We start from the raw sequence: 12,466 nt of genomic DNA on the forward strand, positions 1-12,466 counted from the left end.
TAAATGAGCCTTCTGTTCATCAGTGGTACCTAGCTTGGGCTTTGGTGTAATTTAACAACAGAAGAGAGGAATGTACAGGAGACATTTCCAAAATGTACTACATCCTTTTCTTGGGTTCCTACTCTCTGGGGATCCCGGTTAGCTTGGAAAGCCTTACTTTCAAAAAACTTTTTTTCACTCTGCAGAGTTTCTCCAACCACGAGGTCAGCAGAACCTAAGATGGTGCCCTGAATTACCGTTCATTTATTTCCATTCTGTTACACGTTTTCTACAAGTTAAGAGTTCCTTGGGGCTAATACTGTTTGTTAGAGCAAGTTGGCTCATTGTTTCTGGGCAGATTTCATTTTCCATTTCTCCAGGCTCTTCTTCAGGAAGCGTGACAGCTTCTGCCCGCCCTGGTTTTTCCTCTTGTGCTCCCGTGTCATGGTGCCCTGTGGTTGTGCGTTGTGTGCCACCTGAGAAGCGACACCTGGGCACAGCATACTGGGACCCTAGGGCCTGGGGAGATTTCCACAGGTCCATGTGCTTTCCCTTGCACGCATCTTCCAGGAATCAAACCCGCAATGTATTACTGGTAGGAAACCTCTGTTCATCCTCCTCAAGAAATATATGCAAAAGCTGGCAGTCTCTTCTCTCCCTCACATTTTAAGAGTGATTCACACTAAGGTGGTGAGGGCTGGATATGGTCACCATGGGCTGACACCTTTCTAGAAATGGTAACTGTTGGCAAGACCCCAGCAAGGTTTCGATGAAGCAGCCCCTTATTGGCGGGAACTTCAGGCAGCATGGATGTGGCCTCGGACTCGGTCAGCTGGTCCTGTTGGCAAAGCTCCCACTGGCTTTCAGCCGACTAGCTCCTAGCCAAGTCCTCTCGGTGGTAGAGGGCGACAATGCTGAGAGTCGCCACAATTCCTTCAGAAAAGTTCCTCCAAGTCCTGTGAAGTCATATTGGCAAAGCAAGTCTATGCTAGCCTACTCTCCTGTCCTACTCAGTTCCCTTTCATTCATAAAACTGTCCAGTTTTTGAGCTGGGAAAAAAAGAAGTCTCTAAGCTCAACTCCTTATTTAGTAACTGTGAGATATGGACCTCACAGAAGTGTCCTGATTGCTCAGTGTTACGTGAGGAATCAGGGCTCAACCAAGACTGGGAGCCTTCTACCTGCCCCTCCCCCCGCAACTCCAACCAAGTCCAAGGCCGTTTCTACCAGTTGCACTGCCTCAGAACGCCCTGAATGTGAGCCCTGCCGCATCAGTTAGGGTTCTTTGCAGTAAGCAAAGGAAAATGACTTTGACTAAGTCAAACAAGGGAGAAGACATATCCTGGAGATATAATGGATTGCTTAGAGAATTAAACGAAGATTTGGAAAATCAGGCCTTAGGACAGACAAAACTTGAGAAGCTACGGGGACTTCACCTCAGAAATCTGAGGCCCAAACCTCTGGGTGCTGCTTTTGGACCCTGTGGGTGCCCTCTTGAGAGTGGAAATGTCCGGAGAGCATCTGATTAGCTGATCTGAGCTCCTGTACCCACCTCTACTTGTGTGTTTGTATCTGAGAGAAAGAGAATTTGTATTTTTATTTTGTGAGGGCGAGGAGGGTGCCTTACTGTGGTTGACAACCCCAGCAGAACCATATATACAATGGAATATTAGCCATAAAAAGGGATGAAATGGGGTCCTTTGTAGAGATGTGGTTGGACCTAGAGACTGTCATACAGAGTGAAGTAAGTCAGAAAGAGAAAAATGAATATCGTATATTAATACATATATGTGGAATCTAGAAAAATGGTACAGATGAACCGGTTTGCAAGGCAGAAATAGAGACACAGATGTAGAGAACAAATGTATGGACACCAAGGGGGGAAAGCGGTGGGGGGTTGGTGGTGGGATGAACTGGGAGATTGAGATTGACAGATATACACTAATACGTATAGAATAGGTAACTAGTAAGAACATGCTGTATAGAAAAATAAAATAAAATTCAAAAAAAATAGTATATTCAGTAACCCTAAGGTAATGTTTTAATGCTTAATTCTTTGTCTTAGTAAGATTTAGAAAATCTAATAATAAAATTCTTTAAACAAATTTTTTTGGGAATTTCCGCCGCGTTTATGGTTGTATGGTACGTGGGTGTTGCTGTTCATGGACTGGAATGTAACAGGCACCAGAGAATTCCTGCTCTGTCCCCTGGTCCTGGAACTTGCGACCAAGGTTGCATGTCCCCATATCCTTGTTTAATGGAGAGATCTCAACCAAGCTTCGTTGCTGCTAGCCCCAAAAGCATTTGATTTGTCTGTGAGAAGCTGAAAATCATCTTTTAGAAAGTTGCGCTTCGATTCTCTGCCCCCTACCCGCAAATCCCTTAATTATGCTGTAGAATTTGGGGCTTTTTGAACATCTCTCTCACAATCTGGTGCTGACTTAACTGCATAATGACTTTCTATTTCACTGGTATTCGAAGCTTTCCTAGACTTTGGAAGAGCAACCCATACCTTGGGCTAGGCCCAGGTCACTCTTCTCTCTCTCTCTCTTTCTTAAAGACTGTTATGGCCTCAGGAACCAAGAGAAGTGGTTTTCTCTTAAAACAGTGTCTCCACAGAATACTAAAGCAATGAATCTGCTGATAGCCAAAGCCAGATATGTCAGGAAAAAAGATGAGGGCAGTAATAAGCAAGTCTCTGCCGATTCTGCTCACATGTTTGCAGCTGGAGCGTTTAAGAAGAGATAACAGATGAATCCTCTGAGTAAAGAGCACGTCTTGCCACCTGTGAAGAACATTATTCAAGTCCCGACAAAACCTTTGAATTCAGAAGAGTGGGATAAACTTAAGGAAGAATTCAAAGAAAAGGCTAACTTTGAAAATTGGATCATTTCACAGATGGTTAAATGCCATATTTCTGTAGTTGTGGCCAAATCTGTGCTGGCATGGGTAGCTGCAAAAAACAGTGGTATTGTAGGCTACGATTTGCTGGTCAAGTATTTGTATCTCTGTGTTTTTCATAAGCAGACATCGAAATTATTGATGTCTATGAAATCATGAAAGCCAGATACAAGCGTTTAGAAGCTGGAGGGTACACTCTTCTCATCCAGGGATTAATCCAGACAGACAGATGGAGCGAGGCCTTGCTGCTGTTAGAGGACATCAAACAAGTCATGATTCCTTAACAAAAGAACTATAGTGACTGTATCCAGGGAGCCCTCTTTCATCAAGATGTAAGTGTAGTTTGGAATTTGTATCAAGAGTTGTTAGGTCATGATATTTTTCCTATGTTGGAAACATTAAAAGCCTTCTTTGATTTTGGAAAAGACATGAAAGATGATCGCATTCAAACAAACTACATGACATTCTATTGTATCTAAGAAATAATCAGCTATATCCTGGGGAGTCATTTGCACACAGTATAAAAGCATGGTTTGAAAGTGTTCCTGGAAAACAATGGAAAGCACAGTTCACCACAGTCCAGCAAAGTCGTCAGTGTTTGGACTGTGGAAAAACTGTAGAGTCTATATTCACCTGAGTTCAGAAGAGTATGAATTTCTCAAGGGAAAAAATCATGAGGGATGTGATAGATGGAGGTGACCAATACAAAAAGACAGCATCTCGGGAACTTGAGATTTCAGAACTTTGTAAAATACTGTCCTCCCTTTGATATTGTCATTGATGAGCTCCGTGTTGCCAAAATGTTTCCTAAAGCTCGTGACTCTCAAGTTCTCTTGGATGTGGTCTCTCAACTAGCCAAGCAGAATCTTCAAGTGCTGGTCCGGGGCTGGAAGCATATGTTAATGCAGAATTCCTGGTGGAGGAAGCATGATATGGAAAATGTGCAAAAGCAAGCCGGCTTTTTTTTTTTTTGCTGACAACATCTCCGAGGATGTTGTTCCTTCTGTATGCCACACTGCACTCAGGGAACCACTGCAAGTTTATCACAAAAGATCTGATGTGGGACCACAAGGCCTGTGTTCCTGATGCCAAGACCCAACACCTGTTATTTAAGTGGCAGCAAGGACATCAGCTAGCAATTGTTTGTAGGCATCCGGGATCAAAAATAACTTTTCAGCATATTCTCATCTTTGACACCCTGGTGCAAACAACTGGAGGCTCGTGGCACATACCTTACAATGACGACCTGGTGGAAAGATATTCCTACGAAGTGCCAACCAAATGGCTTTGCCTTCACCAGAAGACATAGACTCTTACCCCCATGCTAAACTTGTGTTTGGGTGTCCTCCCGGTTGGCATCAGAGCTCTTAAGTTGACGCTTGTTTAGAGTATTGCTTCTATCCTGTTTGTCCTGTTTGGTCCAGTTGGTTTGCATATCAGTAAATTGATTTTTAATAAAAAAAAATTTTGTAGGGAGGACTTCCCTGGTGGCACAGTGGCTAAGAATCCGCCTGCCAATGCAGGGGACACAGATTCAAGCCCTGGTCTGGGAAGATCCTACCTGCCACGGAGCGGCTAAGCCCGTGCACCACAACTACTGAGCCTGCGCTCTAGAGCCTGCGAGCCACAACTGCTGAGCCTGTGTGCCACAACTACTGAAGCCCACATGCCTAGAGCCCGTGCTCCACAACAAGAGAAGCCACTGCAATGAGAAGCCCGCGCACCGAAATGAAGAGTAACCTCCGCTCGCTGCAACTAGAGAAAGCCCGTGCACAGCAACGAAGACACAACGCAGCCAAAAATAAATAAATAAATATATATGTAAAAAAAATTTTTTTGAAGACAATTTAAAATTTAAAGGAAACAAAATGCCTGTCTAAAGAAGAATTGGAGTGGGCTGCTTAGAAAATCCTCAGCTATTCTGAATTGCTCTCCTTTAAAGTATATCCCATAGAAGAGATAATACTGACCAACTCTATTAGACCTATCTGAAAATAGGCCAGAATTTTTACCTTTTTTTCCTCTGTTTCTAAGACTATATGGAATATTTGAGGAGAAGATTGCCCTCTGCCAAGAGGAATATGAATGGCATGGTAGAGTATTATGTAGGTAACACATTCTATATTAAAGTCTTATATCCCCTTAAATATTTTATAAGGTTCAGTAAAGTGTATTCTTTTGGGAACTGAAACATTATGAAGTACCCAGAAACAATCCTGCTTGTCAGATCAGAGAGTTGAACATTAACTTTTTGAATGCATTTAATTATCTGTGGAAGCATTTAAACACAGTGGACTTAGAAAATGATAACATGGAAACAAAATGTACGTATTTTGATTTCTTCATTTTTTTATTGAGATAAAATTCACATAACATAAAATTCATCATTTTAACCATTTTAAAGTACACACTCCTGTGGTTTTTAATATATTCACACTATTGTGCAACTGTTGCCACTAATTCTCAAACACTTCTGTCACCCCCCAAAATAAACGCTATTCCCAATGCTTCCCACCCCCATCCCCTGGCAACCACAAATTTACTTTCTGTCTCTACGGATTTGCCTAATCTGGACATTTCATATCAACTGAATCATACAATGTGTACCCTTTCGTGTCTGGCGTCTTTAACTTAATATAATATTTTCAGGATTTATCCAAGTTGTAGCATGTATCACTACTTCATTACTTTTAATGACTGAACAATATTCTGTTGTATGTACATTTCATTTATTCATTCATCAATTGACGAACATTTGAGTTGTTTCCACTTTTTGCTGTTATGGTTAATATTGCTGTGAACATTCATGTACAAGTTTTTGTGTGAACATATGTTTTCAGTTCTCTTGGGTATATACCTAGGAGTAGAATTGCTGGGTCATATGGTAACTCTATCTTTAACTTTTGGAGGAAACATCAAATTCCACAGTGGCCAAACCATTTTACACCCTCACTAGCAATGTATGAGGATGAGGTTCCAATTTCTCCATAATCTCCCCAACATTTATTTCTGTTTTATTTTATTTTAGTTAAATTATAGCCATCCTGGAGAATATCTCATTGTAGTTTCGATTTGCACTTCCCTAATAACTAACTAATGATGTTGAGTATATATTAATTTTTCATCTACACCTTTATGCAAATGAAGCAACAAATGTAATTGAACAGAAAACTCAAGCAGTGTATATAAATTAACATTATGATGCAAACATCATGTCAACATGCTGCAATTTCTAGTCTGTAACATTTATGTGTGTATCTCCTGTAGACCTCCAATTACACATATGAAGATAGTCTCATTAAAGCGGGCCTTAGTGTCTGGGATTTTCAGCTGACTGTGACACAGACCTGAGTGACTTTCTGAAAAGAGACGGATCTTTCAGGAATTGTTAGAAGCCATCTCAATACTGAACACAGGAAATGTCCCAGACATAAAAAGTGGACTGGATGACTGCATTCAATAACTCTTGATGCTCTCTTTATAGTTTTTCCCCTTCTTCTCTTCCTGACTGGGTGTCGACTGTCACCTGACTTTTCTTTCAGTTCTGAGTGTAGCTGTCCACTTTCAAATATGGGCCCTGAAGCTCTATTCTAACAATCTGTTGAAAAGTTGTTTAAAATAATAGCAAATAGAGGCCGAGTGGTTTCCTTGATAAGATTACATTAGGGCTTTAGAAGATGGATTATGCAATGACTGTTTTGACTGTTTAGTTATTTCTCCCTTTCTGTTACTAGTTTATTTTTGGAGACCTGACACCGGGTATTTCATTGCAAATATTCCAGTGAACTTAGTGTTTAAAAACACCTACTCGTGTGGACTTTTGACACCTCACGCTTTTATGAAGCAGGCTTTTTAGACTCTAAACCAGGAGTATTTAACTAGGGAAATTTTCAGACAAGGCTAAGGTGGTCTGATGTCCCAGCAAACATTTACTGTGGTGCTACCTAGATGATCTGATGTCTGTCTTGAGTTCCATGAGCCTTATGGTGTTAATTACCACTTTTAGCAGATGTTTGTTGACAGTTAATGTACTCAGTCATTACTTGTTCTTTTCAGAAGTAATTATAGATCCTGGTTGCACTCTTAAATTAACAGCACATACAAGAGCTGTTCTCACCTTTTAACCACCTGCACCCCCCAGGCCCCCCTAAGATGGATCTGAGTTGTGATAAATGTTACTTTGGGGTTTAGGGTGATACATTTTCCTATCCATGCATACTTGTAACTACTACATTAAAATAGGATACAAACACTTTTATTTTTCCTTACTCAGGTGTAAACAAGTCACTTATGTAAGTACTACTGTTTATCTTGGTGGTTTTGTTCTGCTGCCTCTTTGCTATGGGTAGTCTGTGATGTCTATATAGTCAGTTTTGGGAAGGTTCATTTTCTTCTCTGAAGAAAAATGGTGCTCATGAATGATTTAAGAAAACTGTATTTAAGTAACATTATTTATAGTAAAGCTACGTTGTTTTATCCTACACCATGGTCAGGCTAATACTACCTGATATTTTGTTCCTACACTCCACCCCCTTATCCAGAAAACTACCAGCTCTTATTGTGATGATGGTGGAAAGAAATGATAATGATGCTTTGACTCATTAGTTCTTCATTTAATGAAGTCAGATTAAAAATGGTAAGTAGCGTAAATCATGTCTAAACAATTTAGAAAGTGTTATCTCCAAGGGAAATGAAGTCCTTTGGCAATAATTTACAAGTTGTGTGGAGAAGATGCTATGAATAACAGATTGGCACATGAAAATTTTATTTTCCAAAGGGTTACACCTCCTCCCAGATTTCTACACATCTGTTTCTTTCTAAAGTTCACCTGATCACATGCACAGGTTTCAAAGTATGTATGATTACTAATTCGTTTGATGTAGAGATTGCCAAACACAAGGATTGACGGACATCTCAAAGATCGAAGGTCTGAACAAGGAGTGAGTATGACTTGGAAGAGACTTAGGAAATTATAAAGTCATGCAAAAATAGTGAACTTGAAGAATGGTAAGAGGGAAAGCCATCGGATTGAAGAAATATTGTTACCATGCACAGAGAGAAAGAGAGAGAGAATTGCAAGAAGGGTGAGATGCAAAAGCATTACTGTGTGTGAGTAGATGTAGGTGAAAGATGAGAGAAAACAAGTTTCTCTTACCTGAGTTGTCCGTCATTGGCCTAAAGTGGTTCTTGGTGTTATTAATAGTGAAGGCTGACTTCTTAAGGAATTTTTCCCCCCTGATATTTAGACCGAAGTTTTTTGGGTTTTTTTTTGATTTATCTTCCATTTGCATGGAAAATTCATATCATCTAGTTATGTTTTATTTATAAAAGCTTGAAATCTTTGGGAACAACATTTCCTTTAAAGAGTTTAGTTATTGATAAAAAGTAAATAATGAAACAAATTGTTACTGTTTCTTAGACAGTTCGATAGCTTTTTCCAAGTTAAAAATGTGATCTAATATTGTAAAGCCAGTGTAAATACATGTACCAGACACCAGCAGGATCTTTGCTTTTACTGAAATGATATTGTGTGTAACATTGTCCTCTAAATCTACACCACTGATTGTAACTGCTAGAGCTAAGGGTATCTATTAAGGATTCATTAGAGTTTTAGGAAGGCAGTATATTACACGGGTAAAAGTATATACTTTGGCATCAGACAGCCTTCAGTTCAAATTCTGATTCAGTCACTCTCTATCTGTAACTTTGGGCACATTACTTTGTTTCCTGAAACCTTCATTGCCTACTTTGTAAAAAACAAAACAAAAAAATATATATATGTATATAAATATATATAAGTATATATATATAAATAAATATATATAAATATATATATATATATATATATATATATATATATATATATATGATGCTTGTAAAGCATACCGAGTTCCCTCTGTGTGGTGACTGTTCATAAGTGTTTGTATTATGATGACTATTATCATCCTTTGTCTTTCCTCTTCTGTTACTTAAAAATAATTAGTAATTCTCATCTTTCACTTTTCTCATCTGCTTCTCTTGACACCTCTTTCTTCTCATTCATATATCATTATTTTTTTAACATTTTTATTGGAGTTATAAAACATTTTTATTGGAATTATAAAACATTTTTATAATTGCTTTACAATGGTGTGTTAGTTTCTGCTTTATAACAAAGTGAATCAGTTCTACATATACATATATCCCCGTATCTCTTCCCTCTTGCGTCTCCCTCCCTCCCACCCTCCCTATCCCACCCCTCTAGGTGGTCACAAAGCACCAAGCTGATCTCCCTGTGCTATGCGGCTGCTTCCCACTAGCTATCTATTTTACATTTGGTAGTGTATCTATGTCCATGCCACTCTCTCACTTTGTCCCAGCTTACCCTTCCCCCTCCCCGTGTCCTCAAGTCCATTCTCTAATAGGTCTGTGTCTTTATTCCCGTATATCATTTAGCAGGACTTTGAATGAAATAGATTTATCAATTTTAGAACCACAGGACTTTACTCTAGATGTCTGGCAAAGAAAGGGGAGCTGTTTCTATGGAAAATATCACCAAATTTCAGTCTCAGCTATTGTTTCACTCACAGTGGCTGATATAAAATCAAAACTGAGACATGAAAATAAGTAGAAAAATATGATTCATAATAAAAATAAAAAATATGAGCACACTCACAAAGATGTTGGAATTAGTAGTTTTTATACTGCACATATATTATGAATTAAGAATTTGCTAATTAAAGTGGACCTTTTAAAAATAATTAACCATATAAATATTATTTGGAAGCTGTTTGCCTAAAAATTACATAAACAAAGTATCTAAATTACAGGTCTAACTTTTAATAATAATATTGATAGTAATCATAATAATACTCAAAGACTAAGAAACAATAGTCTTTTTAGGAATAGCACTAGTTGTAATATAATTAATAATACAGTGATATATAAGCACAAGAAAATTGTATAGAATCTTGTAGGTATTTGTTGTAGCCAAAACATTAATTTAATATTTCATGATAGTTTGTATATGAACATATATACATGAGCATTTTCTTCAGTATTTAAAGGAAAAGATTGCTTCCCACAGACCTGTATGAATCTGTGTATGCTTCATGTTCTTTTAAAAGCAAACACAACCATGAAGAAAATTTCACTGTTTAAATCTCAAGACTGCTTGCTTGTTTGGTTGTTAAATTCCTTGCTATAATATAGACCAATTTAGTGTTTGCAACGTTCCAGGATAGTTTTCTGCAATGACTAGGATTTCTTAATAAATAGTAACCTGGAAAAAAATGTAGGAAATGTTATAGGAAGATGATAAGTGATAGTTTGATAAAGGCATTACAGGAAATGCTCCTGATTCCAGGAGGCAAGAGAGAATGGCAGGGCCAGCTTGGGGTGTGGTAAAGTAGCATCAGAAGTTCTGCCACTTTCTCTATGTATGATCTTGGGAAGGTCCAGCTACCCTGGAGCCTCAATTTCCTTATGTGTAAAATGGGGATAATAATACCTGACCCCCAAAACTGTTACGATGATGGCATCAGATTGCATTTGTAAGTAATTTAATAACAGGGACAGGTACACACACTAGATTCAACCAATAAAGTGAAAATTAACCTTTCCACTGAAACGGGGTTATAAGAAATTCTGTTGTTTCCATCCTGATTTACTTAATCTCTCTATACAGATGAGCAGTCCTAAATCAGCAGTTTACTTGAGGAAAACTTCCATGGAAAAGTCATTTCTCTGTAACATCATCCATTAACATGAGGTTGCAGCTCTGGCTTTTCAGTGAGGCTTTGCTATTGGTTTTATTGATTATTAGTACACGCTTTTTTCATATTAAAACCTATTTATTATTTTCCCAACATGTAATCTGTTTTGATAACTGAGGTGAATCACAAAATTTTTGAATAAGAAATGAGTTTCTACATTCAATTTCTTAAACAAACCAGGCATTCAGCACACAACTTTAATGAAGTTATTTGCCTAGAGGCAAATCAATAATTAATTTCCCCACTCAAAAGATATGACTTGGGTGTTTCCCTTAAAGCATGCCAATTACAAATAGAAAAGTCAGACTATAAAAAGTATATATTTATTGACAAGTTGGAAGATGTTGCCAGGCTCTTTTATAAGCTCTCTGAAGATGATTGCTTTGTTTGAAAAGAACTTTTAATGACCCTTGATCAGGATGCTGAAGTCTTAGCATTATATTCCTACTTTGTAATACACACCCAGCTCACACTGATAATTCCCCCGTAGTTGTGGTGATTAGGGAGAATCACAACAGACGATTGATAAACTTGCTATGAGATGACTGTGGTGGAAAGAACGGCTCTGAATTATTCTAGTTAATTTAACCCCTATACTTGAGAGAACCAGTGACACTGGTGGCTATGAAGTATTTGCTAATATAAAATGATAAGTTTTAGCACATGTTCTTAACAAACCTGAAACTGAGTTGGGAGAGTGAGGAAAATTCGACTTGTATTCAATTTAATTTCCAAAACTATGAGTTTATCTGAAGTATCATGCTAACAATTATTTTCCATCTGCTCACTCTGTTCTGGCACCACTGGCCTCCTCTCTGTTCTTAGATAAGCCTCGGAGCCTTTGCACTTGTTATGGCCTCTGCCTGGCCTGCTCTCCTCCCGTATATTTGCATTGGCCCGTTTCTTTACATCCTTCAAGACTTTGTTCAAGGTCATTTTCTCAGAGTTGCCTCCTCTGATCCCTATACTTAAAATTATACACCCCAGTACTCCCAATCTCCCTTAGTCTGCTCTGTTTCTTTCCAGAGCACCAATCTAATTATCTTCCGAAGCACTATGTATTTAGAAATACTTATTTGTTTATTGTTTTCTCCTCTCTCCCATCAAATGTAGACTCTAGGAAGCCAGGGAATTTTATTTGTTTTATCCAATGCTGTCTTTCCAGCACATGGAATATTGTCAGATACCTAATGAAAACTGAATAAACATTTGTTGAATAAATGCTTTAATAAATAAAGAGATTCAATGTACTAGCTTGAGCACCTGGAAATGGCTCTAATTGATTATTTGGCTGCTTGCCTCAAACCTGGACTCATCAATGGAAGGTGTCTGATGAAGTTAAAATACCAGAAATTAATTGGTACCCTTTTTTTTTCAGCCTTGTGGTGTGGATTGTGGGAGTTCCCTGGCCAGGGATTGAACCCGGGCCACGGCAGTGAAAGCACCAAGTCCTAACCACTGGACCACCAGGGAACTCCCAATAAATTGGTACCTTGTAGAAAGATAAATCCAAAGAATTTAGGGAGATTTGATATTTCGCAACTTTGTTCCTTAAGGGGATAATAGAAAACACTTCTAGACATTAAGAAATTCATTGGTGAGGGGAGTGCAGCATTCGTGAAAAAGACTGCAGTGGTTAGCATCTCTAGGAGGGGATGATACCACCATGTACATTGGTAACCTTGGTCGACTGAGGGCAAATTAGCAGCACTTAATAAGCCAAGGAAGGTGGTGTGGTTCTGTAATAATCACCAGGGTGAGATTGTTAATAATAAAGTTTGACACACAGAAGACTTTGGAAGTGGCTAACTGATCATGCGGGATTCTAGGACT

At 38.5% G+C, this 12,466-nt stretch overlaps 1 long non-coding RNA gene and 1 pseudogene across 3 annotated transcripts in view; both read left to right on the top strand.

Moving 5' to 3' along the window:
- The window catches only part of LOC307195515, a 442,270-nt gene that overhangs the window by 96,768 nt on the left and 333,036 nt on the right, over window positions 1-12,466 (top strand). The window lies entirely within an intron of this gene.
- Window positions 1,990-4,188, top strand: LOC307195131 (mitochondrial ribonuclease P catalytic subunit-like; annotated as a pseudogene). Its single transcript has one exon. The product of its transcript is annotated as a mitochondrial ribonuclease P catalytic subunit-like (transcript).

This window comes from Stenella coeruleoalba, assembly GCF_951394435.1.
Source record: "Stenella coeruleoalba genome assembly, chromosome: 12".
Lineage (NCBI taxonomy): Eukaryota > Metazoa > Chordata > Mammalia > Artiodactyla > Delphinidae > Stenella > Stenella coeruleoalba.